A 13818-nucleotide genomic window follows, 5' to 3' on the forward strand; every position below is an offset into this window, starting at 1 on the left:
GCATCAAAATCATTGTCAACTCTGTTTAATATCCCTGCTTTTCTATTCCACAAAATGAAATATAATTTTCTGAAGAATAGACACTTGCAGTCTCCTTGCTACCTCTGTTTTTCCTATTTCTCATTCACTTGCTATTTTATGACTAATTAATTTTCCTAAGTTGTGACTCTGACTCAGCTACTCCCCATATCAATGCTATAAATGACTCCTGACTGCTCACTGGATTAAACCCAATTATCATAACCCAGCATTGCATGCCTATGTACAAAGAATATCCAATTCAGCTCTCCAGTGATGGTGCCATATTCTCTCCTACCTCTTCTCCTCATTCTCCAGTCTAGCTAACTTAGATTATTATTGTGTCATATTGCACAAAATGTGGTCTACATTTTTTCTATTCTAAAGATTTGCTCATATTATTCATTGTCCTGGATACTTCCCTTTCCCATCTCCTAGTCCTGTGTCTTCACTATGTACTATAACTTTGGTCTTTAGTGTTTCAGCTCAAAAGAGACATGAGACCTTCTGCTGGTGAATTTCCAGCCCACTTTTATTTAGTGCTCTGGGCATTAATAGTAATTTGTTTTCTTATCTTATCCCTATGGTTAGCCTGCTCTGTTGTTTGTGAGCAGAGACTATGACCAACTCTTCTTGGATCTCCTGTAGTTACCCAATGCCTCAAGTGGAGTGTCTGCTCTAAAATAGCTGTTGGGCACCATGAAGACAGGAAAGGTTAGATGGAGAATTTAGTGGGCTAGTACATATTAAAACATGTTTTGATATTACAAAAATATGTAAAAACAATGTTGCTTCACAGTTTGTGAAACTAAAGTCACATTAGCTACTCCAAGTTACATGACATATTTTATACTTAGATATCCCATAATCTAGCAAGTGATAATGGATTTCCCATATGATAGATTAGCTCTGTAATGGAAACTTTTTATTCTAAGTGTCTGTGTTTCAAAGGCTAGTACCGTGATAAGACTTTACTCAATTAACCTCTACAGTGATTGACAAAGCTGTTCAAAAATTGCCCTCTCCTCCAAGCAGCTAGTATGACTGATCTTACCTGAGCTTTGATTTTTTTCCAAAAGTGAGAGAAAAAATAACTTCCTTTTAAATTTCATTAGTTTCATTTCTCAAAGTCTCACTTTTTGGAACGTTGCAAAACCTTGCCTTTTATAACTGGCATGACCCGAATTGGATAGGTCTCAGAGGAAAGGTAACTTCCATTACTGATCATGCTTCTCCCAGAGCTCCCAGCCCACAAAAAAAAAAAAAAAAAAAAAAAAAAAAAGGTGATAAGGCAGCTAAAACCTGTATTATTTTTTTCATTTCCTTCCATATTTTTACTCTAATTTTAAAGAAGCTTAAAAACTAGTTTTTACTGGTAATTTCAGTCCCTATCAATCAGTGAAGTTGGATTGATCCATTTTTTTTTAAGGCAATGAATTTAATAAGAATGCTTATCTTGGATTATTTGACTTTGGGTCTGTGATATAATTTTAATAATGATACTAAGGCACGACACTCAGCTGCTCAAAAATCTCCACTGGTTCCCGCTGTCCCTAACATATAGCTCATGACTGACCTGCTAGTTCCCTTTTATAGTCAAGCCTCAGTATATCTTTCCATCCTTACTTCTAGGTAAAAGAATCCAGGTATGCAAAGCTAGGCTAAACGTTTTGTTTAATAAGCAGTGGGAATCATTTCCAGCATTTGATATGGGGAGTAAATGAGTCAGAATCATGACTTGGGAAGATTAATTAAGCATCAAGTAGTAAATACAAGCCCTCCTTTAGACAGAGATGAGCACAGTAACACCTCCTTTTCTTGGATTCCTTTGTTTCACTTTTCTGGAATGCTGATTCCAAAGCTCTAAATCCCACTCATCCTTCAAGGCCCATATTAAATGCATGAAACATTTCCAGGACACATTATTCCCTTTCCAGACATTCTTTAGCACAGATTATCTGAGCTACCCATGAGGCATTCAATTTGTTATTGCTTTGCTATATATGATTTTATCATTTAATGGGTTTTTAATGCATGTTATTTGTTTTTTCAACTAAAGTATACGTTTCTTGAGATCTGAAATTATATTGTATGCATCATTGGAGACGACAACTAACAACTTTATATAACAATGTATTTACTACAGATACATTACCAATATTTGGCAAATACTGATCATGTATGATAAAGTTAAGTTTGGGAAAGATGGTGCTCAGTTGCCTCTGGCTCCCTCTAGTGATATCCAAAAGATAACTAGGGGCTGCATTTTCTTGTTTCATCCCATCTATTGTAATTTTACACCTTTCAGATGTGACTTAGAGAACAAATGCAGCCACCAGCAAGAAATAATAATCATAATTATTACAGCCCTAGTGTATCATCTCTTATTGTATGCCAAGAGCTGTTAAAGACATTAGACAAATTATCTCATCTAACCTGCACAAAAACTGAGTGAGATAGTTACTAATGTTCTCCAGTTTACAGATTAGGAGACTGAGGCACAGTCATGTTCAGTGACTTGCCTAAGGTCACACAGTGGGATTTTCCTTCATTTTATTTTATTTTTTTCCAGCTCTACTGAGATATAATTGAAAAATAGTGTTGTGTAAGTTTAAGGTATACAATGTGATGATTTGATATATGTTTGTATTGTGAAATGATTATCACAGTAATGCTGGTTAATATATCCAGAACCTCACATAGTCAGAATGTGTGTATGTGTTGAGAATTTTTAAGATCTACTCTCTTAGCAACTTTCAAATATACAATATAATATGGTTAACTGTAGTCATCATGCTGTACATTACATCCCTGGCATTAATTCATCTTATAACTGGAAATTTGTACATTTTGACCACCTTCACCCATTTCCTCCACCCGCACCCATGATCCTAGCAACCACCAATCTACTCTCTATTTCTATGTTTGTTTTTTTAAGATTCCACATATAAGTGAGATCATATTGTATTTTTCCTTCTCTGACTTTTAGCATAATGCTCTCAATTTTCATTCATGTTGTTGAAAATGGCAGGATTTCCTTATTTTTTTATGGTTGAGTAATATTCCATTGTCTACATGCACCACATTTTCTTTATATGTTTATCTGTTGATGGACACTTAGTTGTTTCCATGTCTTGGTTACTGTATCATTTTAGATGAGGTAGTTTGGAGTATTGGGGTCCTTGAATTATTAGGCTATTTGTCTGATGTGCGTTATTCCTAAATCTTATTGTATATCTTAATCAAGAATGTATGGTTCTGACAAATACATGTACCTAGCAGGTAGTACTTAGTTTAGTTTGAAAAGAAGTAAACAACTGCAAATGGCAGTGGAAAAAAGGTAAGAAAAAGCATTATTCAAATGGCCAAAGAATTCTCAAATTTCCAGAAGAGAGAACTATATTTTTAAAAAATTTTATTGAAATATAGTTGACTTACAATGCTGTGTTATTTGCAGGTGTACATCACAGTGATTCAGTTTTACATATATCTATAAATCTATTCTTTTTTAGATTCTGTTCCATTATAGGTTATTACAAGATATTGAATATAGCTCCCTGTGCTACACAATAGGTCCTTGTTCGTTATCTGTTTTATATATATTAGTGTGTATATTTTCATCCCAAACTCCTAATTTACCCCCCCCCCACCTCTTTCCACTTTGGTAACCATAAGTTTGTTATCTATGTCTGTGAATCTATTTCTGTTTTGTAAATAAATTCATTTGTATCATCCTTTTATGCCACATATGAGCAATATCATATGGTATTAGTCTTTCTCTGTCTCACTTACTTCACTTAGTATGATAATCTCCATGTGCATCTATGTTGCTGTAAATGGCATTATTTCATTCTTTTTTATGGCTGAGTAATAGTCCATTGTATATACCACATCTTCTTTATCAAGTCATCTGTCGATGGACATTTAGGGTGCTTCCATGTCTTGGCTATTGCAAATAGTGCTGCTGTGAACACTGGGGTGCATGTATCTTTTCAAATTAATTTTCTCTGGATATATGTACAGGATAGAGAACTATTTTAGAATAGGCATTATTTGGTATCACTTTGCATGTATATAGGCTTAATTTAAAAACTCATTGTTTATATCATTTAAAAATAGTCACCTTTTAAATGTACACTTTTTCAATTAATGACCTGTCATTAGATGAATTTTGTTATAATGGATAATGTTTTGATTTAGAAATAATAACAAGATTGAAATGTATGATTTTTATCAATTAAATGATTTGCATAGTAACAATGAACTTACTTTCCCCTCTATTAGTATCACCATTTAAATTAAGATTGAAACAGTATCCCTTAAAGTGGGAAAAGAGTATATAATGCTAATATTAGAGTTGGTCTCATATCCTAGGGAGAGGGCATCATAGCAATACACAGTGAATAAAATACATAAAAAATATCTTCACATTCCACTTTACATTTTGCAGGGAAGTAAATGATGCAGGTGCCCTTATATGAATCATGGTAGACTTTCAATATAAATATATTTTGGAATTGCACATTGCCCCTAGCTAGACTGCACCAATATTTTAAGAAAAGTAAAACAAAACTTAAAAGTCTCTCTTTCGCTTTCTCTTTTTTTTTTAATCCCCCCGAGCATACATTATTATTAACAAGAGGCATCTGGTTCTCATTAACATTAAGAGATCTATCTTAGGAATTATGATTTAAGTTGAATTGCAGGCCAAGAGAATTAGCCATCCCTTCTGCCTCATATGCATTTGTAGCCACGCTAATCACCAGCGGGAACAGAGCTCTCCCTTTCTCTCTCTCTCTCTTTTGCAAAATGAATTAAATAATGTAAAAGTCACTAAACTACTAAAGTGTAGGGCAAGTAAGCCATATGTGTATGTGAGATTCAGAGTATGAGAGAGAGAGAGAGAGAGAGAGAGAGAGAGAGAGAGAGAGTGTATAAGAAAGAGAGAGAGAGACAGAGACAGACACAGAGAGGGAAACAAGTCTTGGAAATAAGCTGTCCTTTTGCCATTCATAGTCGGCATTCCAAGAAGGAGATCAGGTCTTACAATTTCTCCATGGTCTTGTGAAAACGACCTTTGGGGATTACCCAGGTGCTTGAAAATGCAGTAAAAAAATGATTTCTCATTAAAAAAAAAAAGAAAGTGGAATTTGAAGTGATGAATGAGAGGGGTCCAGGGGGAACATGGACTGAAAGAGCCAAGAGATACAAAGTGAGCCAGAAGCAGAGCTGTGTAGTGCGCAGAGCCCTGAAACCTCAACAGACAGAACTAGATTTGCAGCCTCTCTCTGCCAGTCACTTGCTGTGTGACCTGGAAAAATTACATAACCTTTTTGAGCCTCCTCTTCCTCACCTGTAAATTAATATTTATTTCACAGGGCTGTGGTGAGGATTAAACTAACTCAAACCCTCTCTTTGAAATGCCTTTAAGAGTACTCAGCCCCACAGTAGAGTTATATGCTCTCAACACGTTTGTTTCCTTTTTTGGCTTCGTTCATCTTACTTTGGGAAGGCCTCCAGGCTGTGACCTGCTTGAAATATCTGCACAGAGTCACGTTATTCTCACATAATGGCAGATCCTGATTACCTCCGATGAAGTCAGATAAACAGATCAGAAGCTTCAATTACACCTGGACTAATAAAATAATGGCTTGTTCATCTACAATTTGGCCCCTGAGACAGACAGGTGCCAAATACATTGACCTTGACTTTCCTTAAGGAGATGCTCAGTTCCCTCTGTTGCTAAAGACGGAAAATAAAGGTTGGGTGATAGTTCTCATTTTCTTCTGGCCCAGAATTAGAAAGTATTTGTGTGTGTGTGTGTGTGTGTGTGTGTGTGTGTAGGTTTTCAGATGCTTTCCTTTTCTCCCTTCCTTTCCTACCTCCCCACTCCTTTTCCCACAAAAAAAAGAGAAAGAAAGAAAGAAAAATTTGATGTTAGAAAAGTTTGACTGAGTTTCACATTTTAGTAAAGTAAGCACATGACCTAACTGGGGGAAAAGCGTTTTGAGAAAATAGGTCTCTCTACCTTGCTTATGAAGCTGAAGTCTTGAAGTAGTCTGTCATGGCTGAAGTTTGAAACAAAGCACTGAATGTCCTTTAACAATACTAAGGTAGAGGTTGAGAGGAGGAGAAAGCTGGTCCACAGAAGGCCCATTAGATATTCCCACAGGAAAAATATTGTTATGGTTCTATAACTCTACGCTGTTGAAACCAGTGGCTCGCAAAATGCAGAGTGATGAAATAAGGCTTATTTCACACTGTTGCTTCATTAGATTTCAGGTTTGGGAGTGAAGGGTCATAATATGTGGCCAAATGGGCTAGAAAAGCAGTTGAAAGAATAAAAGAGGCATCAAGGAGAGGTCAGAGGTTTCACAGTGAGAAAATTCCCATACAAGCAAATGGAAATAAAAGTTATGCCATGACAGGGTGGAACAGGGGCAAAATGAACCTTGACATTTCCACATTAGACAGGAATTGTTAAATCCTGTGCTCTGCAGATCGTGTTTGTGAGACATTCCCTTGGATGAAGGCCACTGATAAGTATTATCTTTATTTTATTTTATTTTTTAACATGAACTATCATTTATTAAAATCAAATGCATATTAGTTTGCTTAAATCTCTGACAATTTTTATACTAAAAGAAATAAAACTGTTTAACTTCATTTAACTCAGCTTCAAAATGTTCTTTCGACCTAAGAGTAAGTCTCTGATGAAAGTAGTGCTCTACCCAATAATTTTTTAAGAAATGCTATTCCAAAAACCAACAGAAGGACTCCTAATCTTTTTCCTGTTGGGCTGTTTCCGCTGGCAATGGATGAACCAATTCATGATTGAAAGTTTATGTCAAATAGGAGACAGTATCCATTCATGAAAAAGATCAGGGTTCTTGGGACACACTGATACATTTTGTTGTGGGCTCTCATAAACGGGGTTCAAACCCCACCACTCCCTCTTTCTGGGTAGAAATATTTCTTTTTGTGTGAGAAATATTTCTCACTCAGTATTTCACCTCTCTCAGCACTGGCTTCCTTGTCAGTGTAAAAATAATAAAGCCTACTTAAACAGGATTGTTGTAACAATTAGATAAAATGATAATGATTCATAGGAAATGCTCTGTAAAGCCTAATGAGCTATACATGGCATTATTTTAATCTTGATATTCTTTTAAGTAATCTCATGACTTCTTCATGTGTCTTTCCTTTTGATGCTGTAAAACAAATTGCAAAAGGGAAATGTGAATGTTCTGGGGTCTCAAGATTACACTAGTTGTGTGACTAGTTAGGAGAGGAAGTGACGTCAGCCCCAGGCCTCTCTGGACTCTTACTGTTGGGTCAGGATGGTAAGACGCTTCCTTAACTGGATACATAGTATTTACCTGAAACCAAGTCTTATCATCAGGCCTAACACTGAAACACTAGACTCTAGGAATTCTCACTAACACTTAAACAAGATTCTCATTATTACCATTATTTATTAGTTTTGTTCAGAAAATTCTAAACAACATATAGTTTGAATCATATGAAATTGTTTTTGTGGGTCAAAAATGGGCAGATATGAGTGATTTCTTATGGTTCCACCTAAAACATATCTGAATATCTCTAAAGGACAAATTTAAGGGGCCTCAAGCTATACAAAAATGTATAGCTTGAGTAAGAGGATAATTAGGAAAAAATACAATCTAACTGTCATATTGAAAACTTACAGATATTTTTTTCTTTTTTTGTTCATGAAATTTTAATGATGTGTTTGAGACTATATAGGGAACTGGACCTTTATGGGAGAAATTGCATGACTTCCTCACAAAAAGGCAGACCTAACTTGAAGCTCTGCTCACATATTGATTAGGACATGGAGTTTTTCCATCACTCCCTGCCCCATTGTCTAAAATTGATCCTGCTTGATTATAGTTGCTTGTTATAAATATTTGTTAATGAAGTTGTTAAGTGAATGGACTATTGTAATACCAGTGTGTAAATTGTAGGTATTTGTATCCAGGATGTTCAAAGCTCCTCACATGTTTGATAATACCCTTCCCAATCCTTGTGATTAAAAATGGGAAGTCCCACTTTACCTACGACTAGCTGTGTAATTTGGAGAAAATTGTTTAACCTTTCCATGTATGACTCCCATGTTTCAAGTGGAAATAAAGACTTAAAATTGAACTTATCTGCACCTTGTACATAGTGGAAATGAAAATCTAATCCCCATCTGCAATATTACACTCTCAAATACTCCTTTAACCAAAGCAACCAAATTGCAACTCCATTTTAGTCCCTTATATGAGGTCCTTTAAACTCTGAGGACAAAAGACAATATCTTGCAGTGCTTTTATTACTCACTCACAGTAGAGGGTGTGGGAACATTAAGAATTTCTGGTTTTCTGGGAGGTCATGGGCAGTAATATGGCTAATGTGATAAGAGTTGCAATTTGTCAGACATTTGCTGTCTGCCAGGTACTGAGGCATGATGCAACGCTTTTGTGTTGAGAGAATTACTTTAAATTCATGGAGCAGTCAGAGAAAAGAGGCAGAAGTAGGCAGGGGCTGGATCAAGAAAGGTCTTGGATGGATTGGGCTTAATTGTCAGAGCAGGTGGCAAGACCTCAAGAGAACCCTGCGAGGATTAAGTTGGGGAGTCACGTGGAAAGGTTTGCATTTAAGTGAAATCTCTCTGACTGCAGGGCAGAACAACCTGTAAGAGGGCAGAGACTGGAAATTCCCATGTAGGAGGCTGTTTCTATAATCTAGGTGGGAAGAAAGAGGGAAAGGGCTAATATGGGAAGGAAGTAGAGGAGGAGATGCCTGAGCAAACCACTCCAAGATGAACCACTCCTTCTGTTGGAGGCAGAAGGAGGCTGCACAGAGAACGCTGTAGAACACATGAAAAGCATGTTTTCCAAAGATGGCCAGAACAGTATCTTCTATTCCACGTGCTCTTCTGTAACTTGACCTCCCTCCCACCCACCCTACTAACCCAGACATCCAGAAACAAAGTCAAATTTCCCTCCTCTTGACTCTGGGCTGACTTGCTTGTGAAACTAGAACGCAGCAGAATGGCCTCCAAGGCTAGGTCAACTTCTGCCATGGTCTCATGGACTCTCTCAGAGTCCTGCCACCATGCTCTAGGAAGCCCAAGGCACATGGAAGGGCAATGTGATGGTGCCAGTTGAAAATCCCAGTTGAGCATGACCTTCAAGTTCATGAAGTTCGTGAACCAGCCCAGGTTCTCAACGTGTAAGTAGGGAAGTCTCCAGATGATTCCAGCCCCCAGCCGTTTCTGGGACCCCAGCCATTCTCTCATTCTCTTATAGCTGAGGCTCCAGACACTGTGGAGTGGATCAGGTCATCCCCACTGTGCCCTTTTTAAATTTGAGTCCTCCTGAATCATTTGCAAGTGGCTATTAATAACTTTCTCTTCCCCAAGAGCCATTGTAGAGAAGTCAGAAACAAGTGGAAGACGGACCTAATTAGAAAGGAAGTCGCTGATCCCAGAGTTTATTTTTCTGTGAGAAAAAGGAACATGGACATGGAAACATTCATTTCAAAGGTGATTGAGTGTTACCTAGAGACTCAGAGAAGAGGGGTCTATCATGCAAAGGGGGAGAATAGACCTCCTTACATCATCCTACATAGAAGAACCCAACCCAGGAGGTATGAATAAATAATCGGGAATCTGGGGCAGGAGGCAAGAATCCCAGAGAGCAAATAGAATCTACATTTTTTAAATAGAGGGAGGATAAATACAAATTTTCTGGCATGGAATTGCAATGTATTTATTATACAGTCAATTCATGAGATCACCTTGAATGATTGGGTTGGTGGGGAAGGATGAGATGGGAAAGTATGGCTGGAAACAACTAAGTTTCAATCATCCAGAGACTTCTAGATTTTTCCCAAATAAAATTAGGTGATTCTCAGGCTTACATTCAGGAAGCATCTGAATGTAATATAAAATTAGGTCCTGGGGCAAAAATATTTCCAGTGAGAGGTGGCATTATTTCTGATGAGATGTAAGGGAAAGACAAAGAAAGAAACTTTTGTTAAGGACAGTGTCTTTAGAGTTTTGGGTAACTTTCCTGAACCTTTAGTTATCTTTCTTGCCCTTTCTCTATGTTTTCCATTGTTATGTCCTTGATATTCCTGAGGATTCAGCTCAGGCTTTGCTCATTTATTTATTCTCTGGGCATTTGTCAAACACAATTATAGACCAGACATCTTGCATGGTGCTACCTATACAAAGTCAAGTAGCATAGTCCCTGTCTTCAAGGCACTCCTCATCTAATGGGAAAGACACATACATAAATAGACCATTGCAGGACAGAGAATAAGTCTGCAATAATGATCCATGTGCCACAGTCCTACGGAGACAGGGAAGAGAGGTTCTGAGCCTAGACTATGTGTCTCACAAAAGAGCTTCCACAGGAGGTTCTGCTCGGAATGTTCCCTGGTGAATGAAGAGGAGGGAGCAGACAAAATAGTGATGAGAAAGAAGGAAGGTGGGTGAGAAGGGATTATTAACATGTGCAGGTGCCTGAGAGGTGGGAGAGATGAGAGAACAAGAGTGTTCCTGGAATTACTAGTTCTCCTCTTAGGAACACACCTCCGTCCTTCATTTTCACTTTATATGATCCCTCCCATAGATCCTCTCACACTATCAGGTGCTGCACTGTACTCATTACTTGATCAGTCTGTTTCCCTGGCTGATCTATGAGCCCCTTGAAGAGAGGGTTGTGGCATTCATCTGAGCATCCCTAGTACCCAGTTCAGTGCATATTCAGTACACGCCTACTGATCTAGCTCTACCTGCATTTACTGTCAGTGTAAAGGCTCTGTATAAGCAGTATCAGCCAATGCAGCTATTCAATAAAACAAGCCTCTGAACTTGATTTCCAGCCAAAGGTATCACTGGAATAAAATGTTGATTACCACTGAGCTTATATCACCAACTCATTTCTGAACCTGGTTTCCATTAGGGGTTCACCCACACAACAGGGAGGGAGTTTTGAATCACTCAGACCTGGATTAAACTCTGCTCTGGCCCTGCCCATTGAATGGTCTTGCACACGTTCCACTTCTCTGAATCTTTTGGTTCATATCTGTAAAATAGAGATGACAATACACTCAAAGTTTTGATGTGAGGACTAAGTGAATTAAATATTGGAAGCTCTTTGTAGTGTTTAGCATGTAGGAGGCACTCAATACAGGCTGGTTGTATTTCCTGTGCTTTCTCCTCCCCTCCTTCCAGCTTCTATACTGTATGGACTGGCCTGAAGGTCATAACTGAAGAAAGATATGAATTATTAATGCAGCTCCCTTTCATCAGTTATTTAACCCCAGCTGCTAGGTCTTCCTATATACCACGTCTCATCTTTTTAGAGCACAGCTGGAGAGGCCCCACCCCTGGTTCCCAGGTGAAAGGACTGAGATCATTTGCCCCCTGTCACACGGGGCTGATCTAGAATTGAACCCAGGAAGTGGGTTTTCAAGGGTCTGAGAGCTGATTGCTAAGTTTTCCAAAATTTTGTGAGCCAGCTGTTAAGCAGAGCTATTGTGCAAATTAAAGTATAATAACTTTAGAATTATTAAAAACAAAAGTGAAAATACTTAAAATTCATCACTTCCTAATTATTTCCTACATTTTACTATTATCTATGTTGGGAGTCAGCAAACTACAGCCCACTGGTGAAGTCTGCTCCATCAACTATTTTTTGTAAATAATGTTTTATTGGAACAGAACCAGGCCCATTTGTTTTATCTGTAGCTGGTTTCCACTAAAATGGTGAAGTTGAATGGTTGTGACAGAGATTATATGGTCTGCAACAACTGACTAAAGTATTTACAGTCTGGCCCTGACCAATGCCTGACTGAGCTCTTGAGGTCATTTGCATCCATTTTATCTGTAGGTTGGAAACACTACATAATGATGTGCTACTGCACATCACTTCCCAATTCTGCATTCAGTGATATCACATCGGTAGCTTGAAAGTGGCCATGGTGTGGGTATTTACACCGTGAAAATTGGCAAACATCACAAATCAGAATTTCTTTTTGTTTCTTGTTTGTTTCTGGAGAGCCAATTTTTGAGCAGTTACCAGTATGTCACTGAACCCAGGTCTCTTAAACTTGATTCCTCAGTGTAGTCAAGATACAACCAGGGAAGAAAAACCATGATAGGTAGCTAGAATGATCTTTGTAAGACTGTTGTACAAATGTGTCCCATTTGACAATGGAAAAACCTTCCAAACTGAGCAAGTAAATATTCTTAAATGAGGCAAGACAATATTTGTAAGACTGTTGGCTTTGTGTTTAATGATGGAACTTTGAATTCCCAGGACAGGCAGTTAGGAGGGGTGGGTGGGTGTAAAGTTGGGGAGGAAGGGCAAATTGGAACCCACAGGCACAGGCTTGATCTCCTGAGGAAGGACTGAAACCTGTGGCAGTTATTGTTGCCTCTGAACTTGGTGAGACTGTCCTTCAGAAGCCGGGTCCTTCATCACAGAGCTGAGCACACAAACCCAGCCCAGGAGTTAGAGAAGCTGAAGGAGGATTCAGTGGAAGGTGGAGCAGGTGCAGGCCCAGCTACCATTTCATGCCATTGAGACATGTTTCTACTGATCATATGTAAGTTAAAAAATGGCTGCTACTTCACTTCTTCCTTCCAAATCTTGCCCAGTAATTTCTCCTGTGACCCACTCTAATAGGAAATATACAGAGAAGAGAATTCTTGGAAAGAGAAACCTAGTCAAGTTGACATATCTCAAAGCCACTGTACCTTTCCAGTGTATTTCTTTGGAAATGTTTAACTCAGTGAAAGCTTAGAGAAAGAAAAGAAAGTCCTCCATAGGCTATGCTTTGCAGTCGGATCTGGGTGAATATTACCCCTAATACTGATCTGTATTCCAGTAAAAGATAACCCATTCAATAATAATATTTACTTGCTTGGTTTGGAAGGTTTTTTTCCATTGTCCAAGTTTAAATCAATGTCAAATGGGAAACACATGGTTTACATTATTTACCAATAGAAATTATCAACTTTATAAGGAGTCAGCTGATCATTTATAGTACATTTCATTTGCCATTCTGCTGAAAAAGTTAACCCACAATTACGTCCTGTGGATCCACTCACTAAATTCACCATACAGATTCCTTCCCACCAGTATACTCAATTACTGGTGACAGTGAGAATTGATCACCTTCTTGTGATGACACATAAGGTTTGAGAAGAATCCAAAAATGTACAACCAGTGCACCTGTTTAAGATTTACTATCCAGAAACACTTAAAAATCCACATGGTTTTACAACAATGATGATGTTGACCTACAGTAATGGAAGTATTCCTGTGCATGTGGTTTTCTCCAGTTACGGGAGTGGTGTTTTACAAAGTGACAGATGTTGTTTTGCACAGTATGATCAATATGGCAAGTTGTTCAGTGGCCCAAGTCCAGTATACCCAGCATATTTGGTGGTGAAACCAGCCTAAGACTATAGAGCAGTTGAATTAGGAGCTGCAGACAGGCGCAGAAGAGAGCAGAGGGGGAGGGCATTTGTGGAGGGTCTGTTATGTGCCAGATGCTTTATATATGATATGCATTCTCACTTTGTCAGCCTAATGTTGTGTTAAGAGGATAGCATCCGACCACCTGGGGTTTAATTTATGCTTGGTGCTAACTTGTCAAATGTGACCTTGGGCAAGTTATTTAACTGCCCTGTGTCTCAGTTTTCTCCACTGGTACCTTGTGCAGAAGGTCTTTGGAAGATCGGACAAGAAACTGTGTTCAGGGACTTCCCTGGTGGTC

This window comes from Balaenoptera physalus (assembly GCF_965194825.1).
Source record: "Balaenoptera physalus genome assembly, chromosome: 2".
Taxonomy (NCBI): Eukaryota; Metazoa; Chordata; class Mammalia; order Artiodactyla; family Balaenopteridae; genus Balaenoptera; species Balaenoptera physalus.